The sequence below is a fragment of the Haliotis rubra genome, unplaced genomic scaffold (genome assembly GCF_003918875.1).
Source record: "Haliotis rubra isolate DU_JTF1 unplaced genomic scaffold, ASM391887v1 Scf263, whole genome shotgun sequence".
Lineage (NCBI taxonomy): Eukaryota > Metazoa > Mollusca > Gastropoda > Lepetellida > Haliotidae > Haliotis > Haliotis rubra.
Window position 1 is genome coordinate 1,265,723 of NW_025766703.1, and position 26,843 is coordinate 1,292,565.

Sequence of the window (26,843 nt, forward strand, 5' to 3'; positions counted from 1 at the left end):
TAAAGGTTTTGAAAAATGAAAATCTTGCAAATCAACCGGTGGTCAAATCTAATGAGCTGGATGAATTTAAATATAACAGATTATCAACACCTGCCTCCACAGGGCGACTGTGCGCCACGTCGGTTCTGATAATAATTATCAGGCTCGATTTAAATTACCCTCCCTGCTGATGGTATTATCGCATGTTCTAGAAGGGTTTAATATATCGGGACGGGTCCACACATAACCGGATCATGATTAAAACGAAATCTGCATTCACCGATGCACAACTTAACAGGTTCTGTTCGTGTGATTAAGGGGTTTGACGGTGAACGGTCAGATTGGAATTTTCGTTGCGTGGCCATCGCGATCGTTTGTTTATCTTTACTGAGAGTGTTCGAAGCTCAGCTCAGTGTTATCAGTACAATATCTCCGTCCATAAGGACAAAAATGAAAGACTGGTTCCAAACTGTTTTGTGATTTTAACTGATTCCAACTAATAATATTTTTCGAATGGAACCACAGCATTTTACTTGACCTACAAAAACCAAAGGACCCAAAGCTGCTACTTTCAAAGGTCCTGGCGTAAAATATGACGATCTTGTTAAGTAATGAGATGATTTAGTGTACAGGGGTGGAAATAACTTTAAAATTGCTAGTGTACTCCGGTACAGTGGCACATGTAAAATCACTTGCGCTGATAATTTTTTCCACTATACAGGCCATTTTCTGGTTGATTTTTTAAATAAACAACATAATTCACATTGGAATATCAACTGGACACCGGTACAGTGTGATTATACAAATTTGCTTGCCCGACAGACAAAAACACTGGACTCGGGCGTCGGGCAATGGGATATTTCCACGCCTGAGTGTACTGTAAGATTTCATAGTTACTTTAATTAAATAGACTTTATACATACCGACAAGAATTTGGAACAACGAATCTGTGCGTTCTGGACGCATGTTGATGCTTCACATGAAACCCTACAACCGTTTCAGGTCCGTAATAAATGCCAAAAGTTGGAATTCTGGATTCCATATGTACTTTCTTCATGACCTATGTTATATTTATTCATGACCTATGTTATATTTATTCATGACCTATGTTATATTTATTCATGACCTATGTTATATTCATTCATGACCAATGTCGACATTTATTCCAACTTATGTTTATATTTAGTCATGATTTAGTGACCTATCCTAACATTTATTCATGACCTCATTTAATATATATTCATAACCTATGTTAATATTTATTCATGACCTACGTTAATTTTTATTCATGACCTAATTTAATGTATATTCATGGCCTACGTTAATATTTATTCACTACCAAACTTAATATATATTTATGACCAATGTCAGTATTTATTCATGACCTAATTTAACATATATTCATGACCTATTTTGATATTAGGGAGCGTTTTAACATTCATTCAAGACATGTATACACATTTATTCATTATGCATGACGAGTGTTCACATAATTCATATATTACCTTCCATCTCACTCGTTAAATACCAGAATAATTACTCTCGTTTCGCAAAATTCCGTATGACACACATGCTCTTATACTGAAACGCATATATTTCATCATGACGTAAGTTTGCACCTAATTAGGATTTATGACATTTTATGTTCATTGTTATGCAAAACATCTTCATGTTTATTCATGACGTATTTTCATAAGTATTCTTCATATATGTTCATATTTCAGGAAGACAAATCAAAATTCTCAATAGGAGAGCACTTGAGAATCGAATCCACAATAAGCGAATCCCGACACAAGAAAGGGACGCAACTATGTACAAGTCATCATAACACTAGCCTCTCGTTTCAGAATAGTCAACGAACATTCACAACATGTATGTACAAATACAAAGCAATGATATACCAAAATATTCCAGAAATACTTACAGATGTAGAATATCCTCGCAGAATGTTTATCATAATATGAAAAGCAACAAGACAATCATATTCCTCCATCAAGGACACATTTCTGACCATCCAAAATAGCCATACACTTCCTCAGAACACAACACACAAGCCCGTTGTACTCCCAAGTAAGATTCCAATGTGCACTCGCCTTGGGCAATGTCAGAACGAATGGAACAGCACCCATCTACTAAACTCTTAGCGCCCAGCTGTACGGAGCCTCCAGTAGGCATCGCTTGCTTGGGCCGAGTGTGGAGTACATAAACGGCCATATGTTAAGTAAACTATTGTTGTCCTCCCAAACAACTAAATCCGGTTTGCGGTTTCAATGCGCGAACCGGTTAAGTGTTATGTAACAGGTTTTAAGCAGGTGGTGGCAAAAGAATTCAATGCCTTGAAAATATAACGTGTGACGTCAGAAATGACGTGACAACTGCCAGATGAAAATACCTGTCCAACAAACAAGTTATTTTGCTTGCTAGGGTGCAGACGTTACCTGTACCCATGCTTACTACAGTGGAATATAAATAAAATTCCATTTTAGTAGCGCGAAACTCCTTACCAGTTTACATGGGTGGGGGTTTGGTAGTCTAGAGGTTAAAGCGTTTGCTCGTCACGATGAAGACCGGGTTCGATTCCCCACATGGATACAACGTGGATACATTTCTGGTGTCTGGCTGTCTGGGATATTGCTAATTGCGACCTAAAATACAAACTAACCCAGCGTGAAACTCTGTGGACACCTGTCTGGGAGGTAGCGGATTAGAGTGAGTGAGTGAGTTATATTTAACGTCACATGGGCAATATTTCAGCCATACCGTGACGAGAACATGTGTATATTATAAAACCTGTCATCGAAGGACTGTAAAACACCTAGAATATCACAATTATATTTAAAACTAGCGTGGAAGGTTAAAACTAATAGAACGATTTGGACAATACAAGATAAAAACAGGCTATAGATCAACAACTGAAGGTCAATCAGGTAGCGGATTAGAAACGTCACGTGATGCGACCTCCTTTGTCCTTCGCATTTTCATCTGGACGGAACGGAATGATACCCACCAAAAAGGATCCGACTTTCCCTGAGATATGTGTCACGATCAAGTACATTGAAGCATGAGACTTTCTCTAGTTTTCTACTACATTCTACACTGACGTAGCAGTGTTCAGCCAGGAATGATAGGTGATACTGGCTTACCGGGACTTCTATACCATCCACAGACACATTGAACACTGAGCTTTCTTTTGACAAATGCCCACAAATACTGTGAATACTGAACTTTGACAATGCCAGTTCATGAGTATATGATATACGGAGATGTCAAACTGCGAATATATTCTATACTTTGCTGAACCTAAAATGCTAGGTGATATTTGGTTTCCTGGTCTTCTACAACACCCACGCCCACTCAATACTGAAGGTTCTATTGACGTCGCCCATAAGTACAAAATATGCACTTTCATCACACAACGTTCCCTATGGTATCTAATACTGTATTTTCATTTGACAGCGCCCATAGACACATAAATATTCAGACACAATCAGACAAGGTTCTTCATGATATGGGGCGGTGGGGTAGCCTAGTGGTTAAAGCGTTCGCTCATTACGCCGAAGACCCGGCTTCGATTCCCCACATGGGTACAGTGTGTGAAGCCCATTTGTGGTATCCCCCGCCGTGATATTGCTGGAATATTCCTTAAAGCGGCGTAAAACCAAAACTCACTCACTCACTCTTAATGATATGTAATATTGTAATATTCATGTGTAATAGTGAATACCATTAGACACATGGGTATAAACCTTAATAATTAATATGGACTTTTATTTGATAAAATTCGTTAGATATCATGAATTACGCAACACCATTGGTTAAATGGTACATGAAATACTGTGCATTCATTGGACAACGCGCCTAATTATGTGAAATACTGAACTTTCATTGGACAACGCCCTTAATTATTTGAAATATTGAAATTTCATTGGACAACGCCCCTAATTATGTGAAATATTGAACAGAAACATCATGAATAGAGGCATTTGATTACAAAACGACTCCACATGTCAGGGATACATGTACTGACATTCAGTTAGTCATTAACACTGATACATTTTATATACAAATTCAAGAACAAATATTATATGTTTTTAAACATAGGGAGAACGCTGGAGAAGCACATCCACTTATTCAGGTATAGCAGAAAACAGAAAGACACGAATCTGTTGTATCCAGCAGCAAAACAAGATGTCAGACCCGACTAACAAGACTCTTTTGGAGGAAAACACATTGACATTTGTCACTGACCACAAGCAAAGGCCTGACATACCTAAAAATCAATCTTGATTAAGAGTACAAGTGAGGCTTGAAGGTTTCAAGTCTGTCGCTCGATGCTGTTGTTACTACTACTACTACTACTACTACTACTACTGCTACTACTACTACTGCTACCACTACTACTACTACTACTGCTACTGCTGCTACTACTACCACTACCACTACTACTGCTACTACTACCACCACTACTACTACTACTACTACTACTACTACTACTACTACTAGTGCCAGCACCGCCGCTACTACTACAACTACTTTTACTACCACCACCACTACCGAAACGACTACTACGTCGACTACCGCCATTACTACGACTTCTACTGTTACTGGTACTATTGCTACAACTTCTACTCTTCTACTACAGCTTCAACACCTGCAAGTATAGTAGCCAGAAATTATTGAGAATTTTAGGAATATGTTTAATTGGATTTCTAGTATAAACAACCTTGACCAGCTATCAAGTGCTTTGTTTCATTCAAGAGAGACAACTCCGTTAATCCTTTTTCATTAGTTTGTGAAGAGTTATCCCCCTTTGTTAACTTGCTAGCAGACGACATTTTCAGTGATCCTCAGTATGGATGATTTAGAGAAGAGGAAGTTGATTTTAGAGTATTATAACAAGGACATCAGATCAGCTAAAGTGATTTCAAGTAGAACAGGCATCCCTTTGTCCACTGTTTATCGTGTTTTGAAAAATATTGCAAATGGATATGGCACTGAGCACCAGGGAGGCGCAGGTAGGCCCAGATATTTGACTGTCGGTGACAGGAGGCGGCTTGGTATTCTTGTTTCTAAAAACCAACGAAGGAGTTTAGAAAACTTAAGGCTTGATATGATTGATAGAGGAACTGTGGCTGTCTGTAAGGAGACAATTAGAACTGAGCTGCGTGCTAATGGGTTTCAAAACTGAAAAACCTTTGTATCAGCGCCCAAAGTACAGTCCGAAATTTAACTTTTGGGGTTGCATATCTGTGTTAGGGGCAACGCCCTTCTGGTATTTGAAGGAAATATGAACAGTGAGCGGTACACAGATATTCTCGAGGGACATTTACTTCCATCTGCTCACGCGTTCTATGGAAAGTTTTGGATTTTCCAGCAGGACAACGACCCAAAACATCGTTCAAAGCATTCACAGGCCTGGTTTCGGACCCAAAATATGACATTATTAGATTGGCCAAGCTATAGCCCTGACCTAAATCCAATTGAAAATGTTTGGGCACTTATGAAGGAAAGTGTCAATAAGAAAAATCTGACAAATAATGCTGAAATGAAAGAAGAGGTGGTCCGATATTGGGACAGCATGGACCACGACTTTCTAACTTCTTTGATCAGTAATATGCCCCGCCGCATTGAAGCCTGCATTGCTGCCCATGGTGACTTGACAAAATACTAACTGTTCACCTGTCTTTGAATCTGGAGTTATGTTCTGCTAATATTCACATTTAATACGTGAGTAATGAGTGAAAAATTAAAAAAAAAAATACAATCTTAAATTCTCAATAATTTCTGGTTGTACTGTACTACTACAACTGTACATAATACTGCGTCAACTTCTACTTCGACCACATTACATACTACTAACTTTTGTCCGATGTGCAGAGCAACAATTACTGACAAAGTCCGCTATCACAATCATTCCTTACATTTCAACGAAGTGACCATGACACATTTCAACCGTTTCCGAAACACCTACAAACATCAGCACAGCCGAAGGTTGTACAAAAAGTCATGTATATAACAGAAATACATCACACACATCAGAACGATTTAAAAACACCACCCACCTGGATGCCACCGATGCGAGAAGCTCGACACAATTTACCGACTACACGGGGACAACCATGCCGAGCTATGACGTCACAGGGACTGGTGAAGACATATGATCTGTCAGTGGTCTGACGGACGTAATGAATACTTAATATTACACGGTGTGGTTGGGACAGTGTCGTATTCCTTGAAAGAAACTGTCTCTGTTTTATATCGCCATATTAGTATATGTACTGTGCATACTGAACAAAATATATTGGGGATGATGAGTATTTGGGGGATAAATGCATCTCATGAAATTGTGTGCAGAGAATTTTCTAAAGAAAAACAACCCCAAAACCACCCCCACCCCCAAAAAAAAAAATAAATAAAAAAATAAATTAATAAAGACGAAAAAAAAGCAAGCCAAAATAGACAAGACGAGGGCGTTTTAAACCTTGAGATGTAATGTGATCCGGTACTCTGGTATGTTCTGAATCATTAAGGAAAAGATGAAATCACCCACCCCACTCAGTGTAGAGAAAGGGACAGCCAGGTGTTCGAGAACGGATGGAGACGGCACAGCACAGGTTAATGAATAAATGACTTTGTCTGTGAACGTGCTTCTCGAACACCTGGCTGTCCCTTTCTCTGCACTCCTCCCTCGTAACAAACAGTGAACTGTGTCAATATTTTAATGATAGTTTGTTAAACAACTTCATTATTTTAAGAACAAAAATTCTGCAAAAACCTCACAGAGTGGGTATGATGTTTTGATTATGATCAGCGTTTCATTGAGTATTTTATGTTTATTAGTTTTCGAGTTAGATTGCAATTCATCGGTCCGCTTTTGAGCCAAACGGACTACAAGTTTAAAGATGAGGTACAACGGCAAACAACAGAACTCGACAACAGGAAACTTCGTAAGTTTAAATGTTGATTCGCCAGTAACAATGTGTGACCTCTTAGACATCTCTCTTCATGACTGTGAACGTTTCTTTTGCTCTGATTTATCTCGATCACATTGTCCAGAAGTTCCTTTATGTCGGTTTTCATGATACAACTGGGGTACAACTGCCTGTAGTAGGACAACACTCATGTGTTATTGACGCGGTGTAGATTAGATTTTACGTTTGCTGCCTCCACTCAGAGATGTCGTTGACACTCACATTTGAGCAAGTGTGGAGGTTGTGTGTGGTCCCAAGAGAACTATGCTGACTTTTAGAGTGAGTGAGTGAGAGTGAGTGAGTGAGTGAGTGAGTGAGTGAGTGAGTGAGTGAGGCTTCACGCCGGGTCTTCGGCGTGACGAGCGAACTCTGGGCTACTCCACCGACCCTGGTGTAGGAATGAGTGGAAAGCATACAAGGTGATGCAAGTTGGGCTGAGTGCAGAAAATGTCGCTACACAAGGTGAATGTCAGGTGTAATAAGTGCAGTGATAACAGGGTACACTTGTGGTTTGGTTGGTTGCGGTATGGCTGGTTGAACAAGTGGCTGGTTTGATCTCATGACGTGAGTAGAATTTGTGAATTATTTTAAGTGTTTACAATTATGTTTCCTAGTATAGCGTAACAGATTCAAATCCACATTTTCTGTGTCAGGCACCTAATTGCCATCACTCAAGGATTCAATGACACCAATCTAACCCATTCAGCCAGCGTGGCTACCAGAACTGTGTCACCTGTGAGGTGAGGTGAGGTGAGGTGAGGTAACCAACCCTACCCTAGCACAGCAGCAACCCTAAGGATTGCAAAGGGGTGATTGATTGGAAAGGGGATCCAAGGGCTAAGGATACAGATAGAGGCATCCTGCCCTTACCCTAACACAGCTAACCCTAAGGATTGTAAAGGGGTGATTGATAGGAAAGGGGATCCAAGGGCTAAGGATACAGATAGAGGCATCCTGCCCTTACCCTAACACAGCTAACCCTAAGGATTGTAAAGGGGTGATTGATAGGAAAGGGGATCCAAGGGCTAAGGATACAGATAGAGGCATCCTGCCCTTACCCTAGCACAGCTAACCCTAAGGATTGTAAAGGGGGTGATTGATTGGAAGGGGGATCCAAGGGCTAAGGATACAGATAGAGGCATCCTGCCCTTACCCTAACACAGCTAACCCTAAGGATTGTAAAGAGGTGATTGATAGGAAAGGGGATGCAAGGGCTAAGGATACAGATAGAGTAAACCCATCAGCTATTTGTTTACAGGAAACGTACCTTCAACATACCGATAATTGTGATGTAAGACGCTATAATTCTTTTCATTCTTTTTCTCCACCGGGTGATAAGGCTACCGGCGGTGCTTCTGTTCTGGTGCGACAGGGTGTTATTCACAGTCCTGTTCCCCTGACCACAAACCTGCAAGCTGTAGCAGTTCGTCTTAGGAAAGGGGATCCAAGGGCTAAGGATACAGATAGAGTCATCCTGCCCTTACCCTAACACAGCTTACCCTAAGGATTGTAAAGGGGTGATTGATAGGAAGGGGATGCAAAGGGCTAAGGATACAGATAGAGTAAACCCATCAGCTATTTGTTTACAGGAAACGTACCTTCAACATACCGATAATTGTGATGTAAGACGCTATAATTCTTTTCATTCTTTTTCTCCACCGGGTGATAAGGCTACCGGCGGTGCTTCTGTTCTGGTGCGACAGGGTGTTATTCACAGTCCTGTTCCCCTGACCACAAACCTGCAAGCTGTAGCAGTTCGTCTTAGGAAAGGGGATCCAAGGGCTAAGGATACAGATAGAGTCATCCTGCCCTTACCCTAACACAGCTTACCCTAAGGATTGTAAAGGGGTGATTGATAGGAAAGGGGATGCAAGGGCTAAGGATACAGATACAGTAAACCCATCAGCTATTTGTTTACAGGAAACGTACCTTCAACATACCGATAATTGTGATGTAAGACGCTATAATTCTTTTCATTCTTTTTCTCCACCGGGTGATAAGGCTACCGGCGGTGCTTCTGTTCTGGTGCGACAGGGTGTTATTCACAGTCCTGTTCCCCTGACCACAAACCTGCAAGCTGTAGCAGTTCGTCTTAGGAAAGGGGATCCAAGGGCTAAGGATACAGATAGAGTCATCCTGCCCTTACCCTAACACAGCTTACCCTAAGGATTGTAAAGGGGTGATTGATAGGAAAGGGGATGCAAGGGCTAAGGATACAGATAGTTACACTGCCAATTACGTTCACACTTTGTTCCTTATACCTTCCACCTTCTTCAAATATTCAGAAGCTTGAACTCCCAAAATTTAGCGACCAGCTCCCTAAACCCTTTATCATCATGGACGACCTAAATGGACATAATCCGTTATGGGGAAGTTCAAATATTAATCAAAAAGGAAAAGTGATCGAAGATTTCATATCTGATAGCGACCTTTGCATCTTTAATGATGACTCAAAAACGTACTTACATCCTGGTACAGGTGCATATTCATCACTAGACCTGTCACTTGCAGATTCAACTTTGTTGAGTGAATTCACATGGTCAGTCCACGATGACCTGTGTGGAAGTGACCACTTTCCAACTATTTTGAAACCTGTGTCCCCATCTGATGTTCCTCCGTCATCACGATGGAATTTATAAAAGCTGACTGGCATTTATATGACACTCTTTGCACTAACAAATTGAAACCTGAACTTTTCATGGGCACCCCTGATCCCATAAAATGTTTCTCTGATGAACTAAATATAATTGCTGATGAATGTATTCCCAAGTCCTCTGCTGTTGCTCACATACGAAAACCATGGTTTGATGACAACTGCAAACAAGCGAGGAAGGCACGAAAAAAGGCTGAGCACTATTTCCGTCGCCATCCTATGGTCCATAATCTCAATATATTTAAGATCTTAAATGCCAAAGCTAGGCGTACTTTTAAACAAAGTAAACGGCAATCTTGGCGAAATTATGTTTCAAAAATCAATTCCCGTACGCCCATGTCCAAGGTATGGAATATGGTACAAAAATCAAAGGTAAAAGCTCTAAACCTGGCATCCACCACCTTAAACATGGAAATGAATTATTAACAGATACTTCAGATATTGCAAATAAACTAGGTGAAACTTTGGCTAAGCACTCTTCCTCCTCTATGTACCAAAATTTCAAAAATATCAACAGCAACAAGAAAAGAAACCTATTAATTTCAACACGGACAATGGGGAAGACTATAATGAATTATTTTCTATTCATGAGCTTCATAAAGCTCTTGACCAAGCTCACGATACTGCTGCAGGAGCTGATAACATACATTATCAACTCCTGAAGCACTTACCAGAATCTTGTTTAGAGACACTTTTACATATTTTTGATACTATTTGGACATCTGTGGAATTTCCTTCTTCATGGCGTGATGCTATAATTATTCCAATTCCTAAACCTGGACGTGATCATACTGATCCTTCTAATTATCGACCAATTTCACTCACTAGCTGCGTTTGCAAGACCATGGAACGCATGATCAATAATCGATTAGTTTGGTACTTGGAAACCAATAACCTAATAACTGATATACAATGTGGTTTCCGTAAAAACAGAAGTACAATTGATCATTTAGTGCGTTTGGAATCTTTTGTTAAAAATGCCATAATTAATAAACAACATGCAGTGTCGATCTTTTTCGATCTAGAAAAAGCATACGATACTACGTGGAAACATGGTATCTTAAGAGATTTACATGATTTTGGATTACGAGGCCGTTCGCCTCAATTTATATCCGACTTTTTACACGACAGACACTTTCAAGTCCGAGTGGGTTCTACCTTGTCTGACCATTATAATCAGGATCAGGGTGTCCCACAAGGCAGTATTTTGTCAGCATTAAGATAAACAGTTTATCCAAGGTTTTAAATGATTCAATAGATGGATCACATTTTGTGGATGATTTTAATATTTCTTGTCGCGGTAAAAATATGCATACTATTGAACGACAACTGCAGTTTTGTTTAAACAAGATAGATAAATGGTGTCTCGAAAATGGCTTTAAATTTTCTAAATCCAAAAATAATTGTATACATTTCTGCCGTAAATACAAACCGCATAAAGACCCAGAACTATCTCTAAATGGCACACCCATCAAAGTTTTAAAGGAGGCCAAGTTTTTGGGTATTATTTTTGACTCAACGTTTCTACCACATATTAAAGCCCTCAAAACTAAATGCCTGAAGGCACTTAACTTCTTGAAAGTCGTTTCCAATTCAAAGTGGGGAGGGGATCAAGCTACCCTCCTACATCCATATCGATCGCTGGTACGTTCCAAAATTGATTATGGTTCCATCGTTTATGGTGGAGCCTTCAAATGCAACCTCAACCTATTAGATTCTGTCCACCACCAAGGTCTAAGACTTTGTCTTGGGTCGTTTAGAACTTTTCCTGTCGACAGTCTCTACGTCGAGGCAGAGGAGCCATCTCTTACACAACGCCGTATAAAATTATCCTTGTAGTATGTAACAAAATTATATTCTAATGAGTCAAATACTGCGTTTAACTGTGTTTTTAATCCTCTTTATGATGATCTATACAACAAAAAACCTTCTCTTGTTCCGCCTCTTGGTTTGAGAATTAAACCATTCATTTCTGCTGCCGGCATTGAGCTGGAAAATATCCTCCTTGGCAACTGGTGAGGCCTGAAGTTGACCTAACTCTGACAAAGTTTAAGAAATCTGTAACTAATGAATTACAATATAAACAAGAATATAATCAATTAAAAAATAAATACAATACGTACAAATCCTTATTTACAGATGGGTCCAAGGATGGTGGCGCGGTGGCATGTGCCACTGTCATTGGATCCCAAACAATATCTTCTCGACTACCCAATAACAGCTCTATTTTCACAGCAGAAGCTAACGCCATATTAACAGCTCTTAAATATATTAATAAACACCGTAGATATAAACAATTCTTAATCTTTTCCGATTCTCTTTCGTGTCTTCAGGCTATTAAAAATCTTTCTTTTAAACATCCACTTTTATCAGAAATAATTGAATTGTATAATGAGCTTGCTACTGGCCAATGCGACATCGTCTTTTGTTGGTTACCCAGCCACGTTGGCATTTCTGGGAACACAATGGCCGATCTTGATGCCAAGGCAGCACTCAACAAATCTGTGACACCACTTCTGATCTCATACTCTGATTACAAAGCTGCTATTAGATCTTACATTCGTGATCTGCTGTAAAAGAAGTGGGACACCCAAGTAGGTATCAATAAATTGCATGCAATAAAACCAACTGTCGGTTACACCTACTTGGTTTGTCAGGCCAGATTTGAAGAGGTCATCATACGACGATGTCGTATTGGCCACACACGATATACTTATTACCTATTAAAAGGTGAGGATCCTCCGTTTTGTATCCCTTGTGATGAAAGAATCACGGTCAAGCATGTCCTGCTTGACTGTGTTAAATATTCCATCACAAGGGATAAGTATAATGTCAAAACATTGAAGGATCTTTTTTATGTTAGTTCTCATTTAATAGTTGAATTTTTAAGTGAAATTGGACTTGTTGACTGATCTGTAAATAGCTAAATATTTTATTATTGGTAGTTTAGATTAGAAACTGTTAGTGGCTGTACCCTCAAAGGGGGTTGAAGTAGCGTAAAATTATAGTCCTCCTGAGAGGGTACGTAAGCCCCAAATCTTTCAAAGTCAAATATAAATTATCACATATTAAACGTAGTATTTTTGTTATTTTAACTGTTGGCTAAATTTCCCTACAATCGCCAGCGGCTGAAGGGATGGTGTAAATCCAGCTAGGATCCATGCTGGTAGCAAAAGTAATGTAAGTCCCCATGGTTCCTAGTATGGTGTTCTACGTTCAGTTGTTGGCGATCTATAACCCATTTTTACATTGTATTGTCCAAAAATAGTTTTGTACTTTTAAATATATATGCTAGCCTGTTTTAACTCAAAGTGTGATAATATTCTAGTTGTTTTACTGTCCTTTGCTGACAGGGTTTATATATTATATGTATGTATTATGAATTTAGACTAGTTTATGGCTGAAATATTGCCGATGTGACTTTAAATATTAACTCACTCACTCACTCAAAATTCTTTGTCTAGTTATTAAAATTACAAGACACCCTTTGACAAAAACTGACAATATTTTGCAAAGATTCATTACTTCATGGGGTATTGCAGGTTTGTGGTGCTGAATTCTAAGTTAGCCAGATCATTGGTGAGGTTAAGAATGCGACGGGTGCAGGCTAAAACGGCACCGCGTCAAAACGGTACTAAAAACCAATTGGCGAAAACGGAACCACTCTGGCGAAAACGGAACCACATTATTAAAAATACACTACTGTTTTTTTTAATTTTTATTTAACACGATCATTTTATCGCATCAATAACAATAAACTGAACAGTTCACTAGTTCTGCATCACGTTTACAATGGATCACTGGTCCGTGGATCATGGAACACCTGGAGAGCAGCTGGCTGAGTGTGAGGTCTGTTCTTTTATACATCCTCCTGACGTGCTGTTGCTGCTTTGCTCAGGTAAGACCCGAGTCTCCCCTCCTGGATCAGGCGTGTCTGGATGTGCAGGAGGTCAGCTTCTCGGTGTAGCTCTGGTATCAGTCTATAGATACCCTGAGCTTTCTCCCCAACCTTGCCGTTCATCCGTCGGTGCCATCCTGAAATAATATGAGATACTGTATAAATATAACTATACAATTCATGTTTTTATTACAAAATCTTAAATTATCTAATATATAATACAATACTGCTGCTACTAATAATAATACACCTTCGACGTGGTTGTTTGTGCGGATGGCCACGCGGTATGCACTCCATGTAGATGGCGCGAAAACTGTATGCTCCATCCACTGACGCCTGAAATAGCTGACCATCTGATTCTGTCGTCCATGCCTCTCCAACCGGTCCGCAATCTTAGCAAACATCCTAGGAATGTGATCAGAAGGCAAAAACGTCATCCTTCTGGTAGGCAACCTTGGGAAAATAAGGGAAAACAATTTAGGGAAATATATATATAAATACATAAGAAATAAAAATATAACTGTGATAAGTATAAATAAATACACAACTTACCTTGCAGACCAAATTCCTTGCACTGTCTCCAGACTGCTTGCGTAAGGTGGAAAAGGCATCCACGAAGACGGACTGCAGGTAGGACCATCGCAAGAGCTTTCCATGTAGCCAGCTCAAAATCTAGGATGACAGTCTTCACTTCAGGTTCCCTTGGTAAGATGGCCAGCAATCGACGAAACACCTTAACGTAATCTGATGTACGTCTACGAGACATGATAACAATTTAAGCGAGAGGCAACATCTTTGCATCTTGTCCAGATCTCACAAAAGCATGAACAGACAACAGCTGGTAGAAGGGAGCCCCGTACTATTTTCCATCTACAAACCATTGTCTGCTCCTGCTTAACATGGATAACTTCTGGTCAGTAGCTAGGAGTATGTGCCTCTCGCCTTTGTTCTCAATGTCTGCCCTCACAAAGCCTCTGGGAAGAAAGTCCTCAGCAAGCTAGAAATATAAAATACAATATGTTAGATATGTTAGATTATACATTAACATGTTACGTCAATATGAAGTTGTATACAAATATAAATACATTTAATATTAATATTAACATAACACTGTTTTCAAAACGTTAAATGAATCTAATATTGATCCTACTTCGAAAGAAAGATCCTTAGGTTCCTTTAGAAAGATCCTTTAGGTCGCGTTTCTCGCGGGTTCTGTTTGCCATTCGGACTAGTGTTGACTGTTTCTGTCGACCGCCAGGCTCTGTGTGGTCCATCTTCTACAATGGATGTGCCGGACTTGTATATATCAGCAACAGCCTTGTCCTTGATCTGAGTGAGATCATTTAATTGTTAAATTAACTATTCTCAGTAGCTCACGTCTAATTAATCCCCGCAAAGCAGTCAGTTAATTAACCAATTAAATATTCTCAGTAGCTCACACCTAATTAATCCCTCAAAGCAGTTAAATAACCAATTGTTCTCACCTCAGCTCTAACTTTCACAGATGTCAATATCCCCGGCTCTGCATGATGGTTGTGTGTGTGCTTTCCGGCTGAAAAGCTTTCCCCCCTCTCTGTATCACCGATGCAGGACATGTCTACATTACATCACAATATCAGTACATTACATTACATTGTACTTTAATGTTAGCACTCTATTTTTTCCAAATTACCGTTCTTGTGTGATATCTTGGTCATCGGGAATGTAAGCTGAAGAGATGCTTATATCAGACAGGTCTGGGACTCTGGTCCCGTGACCCATTTCGGCCGGCTGGTCCTCAGACTGCTCCTGCTCCATTTCAACTGACTGGTCCTCTGGATGGTCCGACTGCAAACTTATCTCTAAGTTGATGCCTGTCGCTTCAATGAGTTCCTCAATTGTCTCTGAAGGCCTTGAACATTTACTGCAAAGGAAGGGTTAGTCCTCGCCGCTTGAACAAATCTCCCTGTATCTCTGGACGCTGAGGCCAGTGCCACAGATCCTGTGTGTCCATCCTCCGCATCCATCACAAGTGATAGCGTGTTGATTTCGGCGGACAGTCTTCTCGCAAGTCAAGTTCCTAACAGCCATTGTCGCTTGTACATTTTGACGAATGACCACGTCTTATATAGCATGTATCATGACATTGAGTTGTAACAGAGCAGTCATGAGTTGTTGTTTTAATGAAGCTTGTCAACCCATCAAAGACGCCGCTGTTTTCTTTGGAATAATATGCATGAGGCGTGTTCATTAACTAGTGTTTATAAAATGTTTTGATAAGTAACATGTTTATACTTGTAGCCTGTGCATTAAGTACCAAGAATAAACTAATAACTGCATTAAAAACAACAAGTTCTTAATGTTTTGAGAAGAGACAAGTTTATTTGGTCAGCCGATAGATGTGAACAGAAGAGTCAACCATGTCAACAGCAAGTATACATTTTAAATCATTATCGTTGAGCACTTAGTTATTATACAACGTTGCCAGTATTATACATAGGCAACGTAAAGTTTTATTTATACATTTAATTTAGAGCTAATATTTAATTGATAATTTTTTTATGGTTCCGTTTTCGCCAAGTTAAGGCTCCTCCTCTGATTCCGCAATTTGAAGATGACATTTCTCCTCTGCCAACCTCAACGTCTCTTGATCCCATTCATAATTGTCTGCATTATGTAACATTAAAATGTTAACAATATTATTTTCAAAATGATTATGAACTTAAATTCAAAACTGAGCTTAAGAAATTATATATATTCTTCTGAACTGATAAGTTATTTAAAATACTACTAGATATAGTTATCAACCTCACAACACGCATACATTATGAATTTACAATGTTTCATATTCAGAAAATGTTGTAAAATAAAATTAACTTACCAGGCATAAACTGGATTTGATATGATTTCCACGTCTACCAGGACCACCTGAGACTAGCACTTAGTCTCTGAATATGTATAAGTTTGATAGAAACAAACAATTCCCTTTAAACTGAAAAGGAGCTCAAGTGAGATGGGAGATTCCAACCTAAGTAAATCTAGACTTGCTTCAATTAGGGCTTTATCATTGCAGAAAAGCATAGACGGACGTAAAAATAATGCAGTTCAGGAACTATGACGACAGACTAGACCTTTCCTGACTTTTTACAGTCTTTGTCAACTTTGAACTTGATTTAAAGGGTGACCAAAGGAGAAAACTTGTGCCATCAAGTCAATTTGAATGGAATTTAAGAATACCCATAATATCATAGTTTCAATTTACTCACACAATATACAAAGTTATGTCTTTATTCATGGGTTGCTTCTAAATAATGTTCACGATTTTGTTAGTCATCCATGCAAAATGTCAAAACTCACCAGAAATACAAAATATGTTGATTTCTTTCAGATTTCTTGTTAACTTTTGTTCAAAGTTACTATTCCTAATAACAATCATCGATTCTATGATTTATATCAATACTGTCTGCCCAGTGCTGTTGAGAGATGTTGATATTAGTCGACAGTGCAAACTACTAGCCAATGAATAGCACACTACCTGAATAGATGCATCAAAGAGGCATTTCTGAATCTGTTGTAAGTTACCTTTACAAAGCCATTAACAACAGGAAGAGGCTTTAATTCCTACTGTTTGTATTGAAAGAAATGTTAAACTTCACCTCCATGAGGACATTTTCCTGCATTAAACATACAAACATATATCTGCAATGGCATTACGAAAGCTCAAAAAGGGAATTCTGATTGCATTCATGCTAACTATTCAATTAATAGATTCAAGTGCATCAGTACATGTAAACTATACCAAGTTTGGACCGAGTGCAGAAAAATACAACGTAACCAACATTTATGGTTGTCAGTTGAGTCACACTCAGTAGGAGGGTGTATTGGTCATAATTCTGCTGGCTGAGTGGCAGTGGCATGTAGACTGACAAGATTATAGTCCTGGGCCAAATGCAAGAAAGGTTTTTTATCTTTTAGGATCTCTCAGCAGCAGTAAAGTGTTATCCGGTAATTATAAATTCTTGTCATAACCAGCCACTAAATGTATCAGGTTACTAAAAACAAACATGTTTTGACCCAGACAGCCATTACTTGTAGGTAATAAGGTTGTAGGCTACAATCTTTGTACCCAGATTAAGGTAATTAGTATTATTAGCATGAAAATGGTGCAAAATATACATTTCATCACTATACACTAATATGTTACCCTGATAGACCAGTGGAGGATATATACTGCACATAAACACCCTAAGGGACAGGATTCAAAGGATGAGTTCAAAATGTTATATTTGAAAGTTAGAAACTCTTGATATAAATAATGTAACTGAAACAATTATGATCAAGAGAGCAGATGCATATTTCCTTTGCATTAACATTTAGGAAACGTGTAGCTGATGTTAAAATGTGTAGTTCAGCTATCAGAGGAAACAGCAAAGGGCGACAACGGAGAGTGACATCATGAAACTACATCTAAAAGTCTTCCTCAACACAGCAGTATCAGCTCATTATTTGAGCAACCCAAGTCAATGAGTACTAGCACCATGGTCTAATAGAGGGTGACAAGCACTGATGCAGTCAAAATATGCAGTGTGGGTGATAAAACCGGTTGTAATGTGTTATGCTATCTCTACATTTGGTCAATATGTAATTTTACTGAATTCAAGTCTTACGGATTTGGTTAGTTCCTGAAATTAGTAATGGTTGTGGACTGTATTAATTTATCTATTATTTGGTAAATATATATTTAAAATAAGAAAAAAAATATATCGGTGCGAAAAGTCAGTCTGATACCCTGAATATCAGGCTTCAGAATGAGAGCCGTTTTGAGGTTGTTTTTTGGCCACACCGGGACTGATCACAAGTGGTTTATGAATCATTTGGTTCCCTATATGATGACCGACTGGATATGCGTCTAAGTACAAGGATGTACACTGGCCTAAAAGTAAAAGGTCAATTTCACCCACTGAGTGAACATATAATGCTCTGTGATTCGGGGTGGGGATCTAGTCTGTCTCACAGTCCCTGAACCACAATGCTATTTTCCCTACTGCCTAGCTATTTCTGCAATGCTAGGCACAACATGAAGCAAGTCTAGATTTCCTCAGGTCTGATTCTCTGGTCTCCCTGGGGCTCCTTTTTAATTTATAATGGGTTTGTTTGTTACTATCAAACTTTTATATATTCAGAGACTAAACGATAATCTAGGTGTGCATCAAGTGGCAACATGATACGTGACCTCACAGTCGTGATCAAGTTACTAGCAAAAAATTTCTTCCACTTGCGAAATTTTGAAATAAATTCTGTCATCAGACAAGCATCGCCTTTGATTTAATTTTACACGCAGCTGTTTTCAACAAAATACCCCGATTACGATACAAACCATGCATTTCCCATAGCTTTGTGCTGTCAAGTCACCTCGTGTAGTGCGCGAAAACTGGAGCGAACGGGATCCGAATTGACACAAAACGTGAGCGGGCCTTCGTGTGGAACATGAATTCAATTTATTTACAGATTATTACAGTGTTATTTTGATTGAAGTATCAATGTTTTAAGTATTTAAACGTGTTCTTGGTGGCATATTAGTGTTGTCTGTCAGCTCCCACAATATCTATAGACATCATTGAATTATTAGCTAAGTGCTCATTTCGACGTTGATATGTATACTTAAAAAACCCAGTACAAAACTTAATAGTAAATATCGAGACAATAATTTATCTATTGTTTCTTATTGAACATACTGAGTCAAAAAAGAAACTTCACATTCTTTCGTCACGGCACTATAAAAGAACAAGAGATGGTAAGATGGTTAAATTGTTATTATTTAATTGCTGAGATCTGTGTGATGCACTCGATACACTGACAGTGCCATAATCAGTTCCATTAGGCTACACCGCCGTTCCAAAACATGGGTATACAGAATGTCAAGTCACAAGAATAAAAATGCGAAATTTCTCAGTTCAATATCGTGTATGGCCGCCCCGCGCATTCACCACTGCAAAACACCGTCTCCTCATCGACTGCCTGATGCTTGTGAACACGTGGTTGGGGATTCTGCGCCATTGCTCTTGCAAGGCAGCGCCAAGTTCCTGCAAATTCTGAGGTTGGTTCCTAAGACCACAAAGCCTTCTCCCAAGTGCATCCCAAACGTGCTCTATTGGATTAAGGTCAGGGGACCTCGATGGCCAGTCCATGACGTTGATTCCAGCGTTTTGAAGGAAATTTCGTGTCAAATCGTGGTATGCGGCCGAGCATTATCATGCTGGAACTGTAGACCTGGGCCATGAGCCGCCATGAAAGGAACGAGTTCAGGGGTGAGCACCTGGACGCGGTAAGCAGCAGCTGTGAGGTTTCCACGGATGACCAGAAGTCGGGAACGGTTGTTCCCACAGAAAGCACCCCACACGATGCAACTTCTACCCCCGAATCAGTCGACTTCCTGTACACAACATTGGGCATACCATTCTCGACGTCGTCTCCAGACTCTATGCATGCTGTCCGAGAATCTGAGGGTTAACCTGGATTCATCGCTAAAGACGACTCGATTCCAGTCTGTCTAGGTCCATCGGAGGTGACGTTGGGCCCACAGCAGACGTTGACGTTGGTGAAACGGCGTCAATATTGGCCCACGATATGGACGTCGAGAATGGTGATTGGCAGCCTGCAACCGATTTCGAATGGTCTGTGAGGACAGTCGACCTCTAAACATCTCAGCCCTGGTTCGTGTATTCGGCAGAAATCTGTCACGTAGGTGATGTAGGACGATTTGACGGTCTTCTGCTTGTGACGTCACACGTGGACGACCCGACCTTGGGCGATCAGAAGTTGTGCCAGTTTGTTGTAGACGACTTTGCAAGTCATACACAGTACGACGGCTGCATCCCATTGCTCTTGTGACGTCAATAACTGATCTTCCCGCTTGTGACATGCCACGGCACATTTGACAATCGTGGCATTTCAAGTACCGTTAGAACTGTGGTTTAAAAGTGTTTTTTTCAATTCTTCAGGCCAATGCAAACACGTGCATATGAAGAAAACTTCGATGCGAAGATCACGTGATCGATTGCACTTGCAAAACCTGATTTGGCACTAACGTCATTTGCACGACGAATGGATGGGTTTGAGTAGGTTTTGCTCACGTTTTTTCTAGAGTCGAAAAATAGGGATCCCATTTCGGATACATAGATGTATCTTCAGAGAAAAAATATTCATTATTTTTCAAATTACATTTTGAGAAGTTTCTTTTTTGACTCCAGGTGATAGAGAAATTTATAGAAAACCCTGTGTCGCCGAAAGGCCGCAAAATAATGAATTTATAATGAATTAAGAACTAGTTTTTGTCACAATGTGGCAGCAATATAGCCGATGTGTCACTCACTCACTCACTCACTCACCCACTCACTGTTCTCGAGCTGCAGTATCTGTGTGCTCTTACAGACTAATGGTCCACTCTTGGAAGTTCAGACCTCCGGCCTGGGTCTTTTCTGTTGTCATACTTCATCTGGTGTCCGAAGACTACGAACCTTTTGGGGACAAGGATTTTGAGCAAGTGACCTTCGTGACTTTCTTCCTGGTAGTCTTGGCTACTGATACTCATATTTCAGAACTTCACGAGATTGATGTCAATTACGTGAGGTTCAAGCAGAAGAAGCATGACATGGTTTTCCTAGCCCTCCATTGGGACTTCATTGCGACAAATCAGTTGCCAGGGCAACTGGATCGAACGTTCATAAATCCCCGGTTGTCCACTATACATGGGCCTGATCATACTGAAGACTTCACACTCTGCCCTGTTAGGGCTCTACGCATCTGCCTTGCCGCCTCCAAGGACCATAGACGGCTACGGAAGCGCCTCTTCATTCCGTTGTCATCTGCTTCTAGTGCTGAAGTTTCCCGGACTACTATATCCTGGATGCGAGCTTAAACCTTTGCAGAGTTACAAACTCCAGCCGACACCAATTCTCACCAAACACGTGTATTAGCCTCGACGATGGCTCCTCAAAGCAACTGCTTCTGGCGTTCTGATACATTCTTCTCTTCACATTGCTTGCGGGACCTGTCGTCACGGTGTCCAATAGTCACACCAGTTTGGACCCCATACTGGCTCAGCAGCTAACATCGGCCCACCAGTGCAGATGAAAGGCGGTACCACATCCGGTCTACTGCTCCCTTGTATCTGCTGAATAAAAGTATGAATGTTATGTCAACGTTTATTCCAACCTCCGATACAGAGGTGTTCAACATTCACATTCACTGACCTCTACTCCTAGGAGTAATTACATCAGTGAAGTGTGTCATTCTCGAATTCCAGTGGATTTTGTTCCGTTCTGGCTCCTAAGTTGCCAGGCACATCCTTTGACTAAAGTTATGTAGAGGAGTGAGGGTGAATTTGACTGTACATTAAAACTTGTGAGCTCTCTAATTCAGTTTTCTATTAATCCTCTACATCATGGTGGCCTTAGGGGCTGTTTCGAAACAGGAGCTGGCCCCATTATTAGTTGAAAGACTTTAATTACAGGGGTACCTTGTAAACTGTTGCGAGGTGATGCCTACTTGCCGAGTTGCATCTCTTTGTCTTGTACAAAGGTTGCGGCTGAAGACCACATCGTCCGGGAGCACACATCACCCTGGAGTCGTTGCGCTTAGTAAGCCAATGGGTTTTCCATACAGTTCCTTACAGTCGTAACAGGCCTCACATGTGCATCGCTATCTAAGGCTGTCAATAAACTACAAACTGTTCTATTTGCTGTTCACACTATCCAAGACATAGGGTTATCTGCGACCAGCCGTCCAACCATGGAATAAGTGCTAAGCATGAGATTTAAAAAATTGGGAAACTGTATATTTATATACTTATTATATCTCACGAGATGGATGCCCACCCAGCCTCCCCACTACTCATGAGCATTCAGAGGGTGGGTATTGGAGTGTACTGCATGCTTCGATTAGAGTTGTGGTATGTTGCCTAATAAGGAGAGCAGTATGAAGTGCACGGGCGAATGGACAAGAGAGGCCCAAGGGTAAACGTTTGCAGTCGTTCCACTCAGTGTCAAAGCCAGAGAGAGAGGTGGTAAGCGTGAGATAGGATAAGTATATGCAATATATAGTTAAAATTTCCCACTGGAATGGTGCCAATTCCGCACAAAATGCACTGATCGAAGCGTTACCTGTCGTTGACCTTCAAACGTAGTACAGCCACGCTGAGGCGACAGGTCCATGCCTATGGAAAACCGAACTAGAACGCGACTTGTCTGCCACGTCCATACAACGTCGCATTGCGACTGCGACACGGCAGCCTCAATGTGACCTGGAAGCGACGTAGCAAATACGTCGCCGGTCTTCTGGGTTAAAGTACTATTGCACAAGGATCACCTCGGTTGTTGATTCTCAAAAGCTCAAAAGATTTGCTGGAATCTTTACAATTTCAGAAACGGATGGTGTTCAGATAGGTAAAAAGAAAACAAAATGTCAACGCTGTACATCACCGTACAGCATGATGAACTTCATTGACGATGTAAGATATCATATATCATATATGTAATATTTGGGATTACACTTTCTTAGAGACCGCCTCCGTGGTGTAGTGGTAAGAGCGTCCGCCCGGAGAGCGGAAGGTAGCGGGTTCGATCCCCGACCGCGTCATACCAAAAGACGTTAAAATATGGTACTTGTTGGTCCCTGCCTGGCGCTCGGCATTAATGGGTACAACAAGGACTGGTCGGCTCGGAGTCAGTATAAATGTGTCTGAGTGGAATATTCATGCTTCACTACGGCATGGTATCTCAGTGAGCTAGCACTTTAAAACCAGCTTCGGTCTGGGCTAGTACAATCAGCCGCATATACACATACACACGCATACTCACCTCACACTTTCTTAGAAAAGTACATGTTCTAGTACAGATTGGGTTGAGTCCCATCCGGGAATCGAACCCACATCCTCAGAGTCAGGCACCTAATCGTCAGTACACAAGTCAGCCACCTAACCCACTCACCCACCGCGTCTCGTTTACTTAAATTTGTACTTTGCTAAGAAAGTGTAATCCCAAATATAACATATGTTACATTTGATCTCTTTCTAAATGGCATTGTGTAATCATTCATTGATGATACATCTGTTACGAAACGTGAAGAGCTCAGATATAGTTAGATAACTAAGTGCACAGTCTTGGGACAATTTGTCAAACGGAAAGAAAATGTCATCTAAAGAAAACAATATGTGGAAATGTTTTACTTCCTCGTTGATACTATCTACGTATCGTTTTGGTGTGAAACACCGAGACAGCATTCTCCTGGGCAGCAGATGTTCTCCTCTCATCTCGAATCTGCTTCTTTGTGCCTTTGGATGGGGATTTCTTTTTGGTTTGACAGAGTGAAAACAAGATAATTTGACAAACATGTTTAAGTGAACTTCAGGTATAAAACTGATCTGATGTTGTTCAAGAACCGCCTACCCGTGAAGGTCCGGGCTAGAATTTTCCTTCCGTAACCCATGCTTGTCGTAAGAGTCGACCAACGGGATGGGGAGGTCAGGATCGCTGGCTTGATTGACACATGTCATCGGTTCCCAATTGCACAGATCGAGGCTCATGCTGTTGATCATTGGTCTGGTCCAGTCTCGATTATTTACAGACCGCCGCCGTACAGCTTGAATATTGCTTAGTGCGGCGTAAAACTAAACTCACTCACTCTAAAAAACCCGCAAGATTGCAAAATGAGTTCCGCTGATTTCTACAGCGGAATTAGACATAAAACATCAATAGAAATAGCCTTTACTGATACATATTTATCTATATGCATTGATTGAGAACAGCACGACAACGTTCGCTGCTTTTCGTCACATAACTGACTGGGTAGCAAGCTTTACATGTTTGTGGGCTCGGTTTCGACAAACCCTTTCAAAATGAAACTGTATTTTCAATACCTGAAATGCGCTATTAAACACTGGCATGATTGACACACCATCATCACCGATAGCTACATTACTGTGATGAAATATGTTGGGGGTACTTAACTAAGGTCCATAAGTATATTGTCTGTAAAACAAAAGTAGATTATGTTGTGGTGTGCGTACAACACACCTATTTTACACGGAAGGAATAATACAGTATTGAACTCAGCGACGTATAACAACAATTCTGTGGAACCTGAATAATTTAGGCGACTTGATTACATCCAATATGTAGATATTGGTTCTTCCTGCCTGGACGTAGCTGTTTGAATGCGACACAGTCCCTTAATGCTGGCATATTGACTTTCAATATTGTTGTGTATGAGAGAGAGACAGAGAGAGTGTGTGTGAGAGACAGAGAAAGTGTGTGTGTGTGAGAGAGAAAGATATACATTCTATAACAAATATTCTACGACTAAAATTTTGTACGTCGAAATTTACTCTGAAGCTTTAGGGACTTCCGTATTACTTTTATAATACTTTAACACCCTTCGGATACAGCCTCTCACCATCGAGGTTGGAACTTAAACTCTACCGATATTCAAACTCAACTATCTACACATAATTAAAATCTAATTGCATTTCTTTTAAAAATCCAAGGATTAAATGAGGATCAACATGATTAAAGAGATGGTTCATTGTTTTAACATTGAAATATGTATCCCGTGTGATGGACAAATCAACACAGTCAAGAAGGACATGCTTGGTCGTGAATCGCTCATCACAACGGATGCAAATCAGAGGACCATCATCTGGACTGACAACCCATGTAGTTGTAACAAATTGATTCTGTTTCATGTAGTTTATTGATGCCTACTTGGGTGTCTTTTGCATCAGATCACGGATATAAGATCTAATGCCAGCTTTATATATAATCAGTGTATGAAATAAGAAGGGGTGTCACATATTTGTTGTGTACTGCTTTCGCAGCAAGATCAGACATTGTGTTACCGGAAATGCCAAAGTGGCTTGGTAACCTGCAAAAGACCAATTTGCAAGTTCATTATATAATTCAATAATTTCAATTAAAAGTGGATGTTTACTGGATACGTTTTTAATAAACTGAAGGCACGAAAGAGAGTCTGAAAAGATTATATATTGTTTATGTTTAGGGTGTCTTTGAACATATTTAAGAGCTGTTAACATGGCGTTTGCTTCTGCTGTAGAAATAGAGCTGTTATCCGGTATTCCAGAAGATATTGTTATGGATCCAACGACAATGGCACAAGCAACTGCGCCACCACCTTTGGACCCATTTGTAAATACGGATTTGCATGTACTAAATTTCCCGTTTTTATTGATTACATTCTTGTCTATATTGTAATTCATTTTAAATGTTTTTAATTCTTTAAAATGTGGTTAATGCTAAGTCGCCTAACCAATTGCCAATGAGAAAAAAGAAATGAAAGCTTTGACTCTTAATCGAAGAGGTGGAACAATAGAAGACTTCTTGTTGTACAGATCCTCATAAAGAGGATTAAAACACAGTTAAATGCAGGATTTGACTGGTTCCAAATATAATGTTGCTATACACTGCAAGGATAATTTTATAACGGCGTTGGTGAAGAGCTGGCTTATCGACGTAGAGCAAGACCTAGTCTCAGACCTTGGTGGTGGACAGAATCTAATTGTTTTAGATTGCTTTTGCAGGCTCCACCATATACGATGGAGCCATAAGCAAGTTTGGAACGGACCAGTGATCGATATAGGTGTAGGAGGGTAGCTTGATCCCCCTCCCCACTTTGAATTGGAAACGACTTTCAACAAGTCAAGTGCCTTTTGGCATTTCCTCTTAGGGATTCAATATGTGGCAGAAACGTTAAGTGTGAGTAAAAGAACTTGGCTTCCTTAACAGGTTTAAAAATAGTTCTGTCTCTTTATGCAGTCTGTGTTTACGGGAGAACTAGTTTTAAATAAAATGTGATGTACTAGTTGTTGTACTGTCCTTTGGCGACATGATTTTATAACCTTTGAATATATTTCATACTTTTTTTTATTGCTGTATAAGGTTCTCTCGTCACGATATGGCTGAAATATTGCTGATGTGACGATACATTTTAACTCACTCACTCGAGATGGTGAACAGTAGATTTTGAACCTTTCCAAATTATTCTTTGAACCATGTTCCACAACTTTGAAATCGGTGTTCGGGGACTATTTTTGGAAACATAGTTCCTCCAAGACTGGCGCTTATTTTGTTTAAAGGTGCGTGGAGCCTTGGCACTGACAATGTTTAGCTTATCTAAATTATGGACTATAGGATGTCGGCCTAAATATGTTTTCTTGCTATAAGACTTTATACCACATTGTGTACAAAGGGCAGAGGCTCCTATCACATTCAACAGGGCATAGGAAGATTGCCTAAACAAGGCCTCCTCAGTAATGGTGACATTTTGCAAATATGATAGCTGGTAAATATTA

The 26,843-nt window shown here is 40.1% G+C and overlaps 1 long non-coding RNA gene across 1 annotated transcript; it reads left to right on the forward strand.

The window, feature by feature from the left end:
- Positions 1–358: 358 nt before the first annotated feature.
- On the forward strand, positions 359–26,843 carry LOC124280264. Its single transcript, XR_006899632.1, has 3 exons — positions 359–372; positions 19,270–19,274; positions 26,775–26,843. It is a non-coding gene; the product is annotated as an uncharacterized LOC124280264 (long non-coding RNA).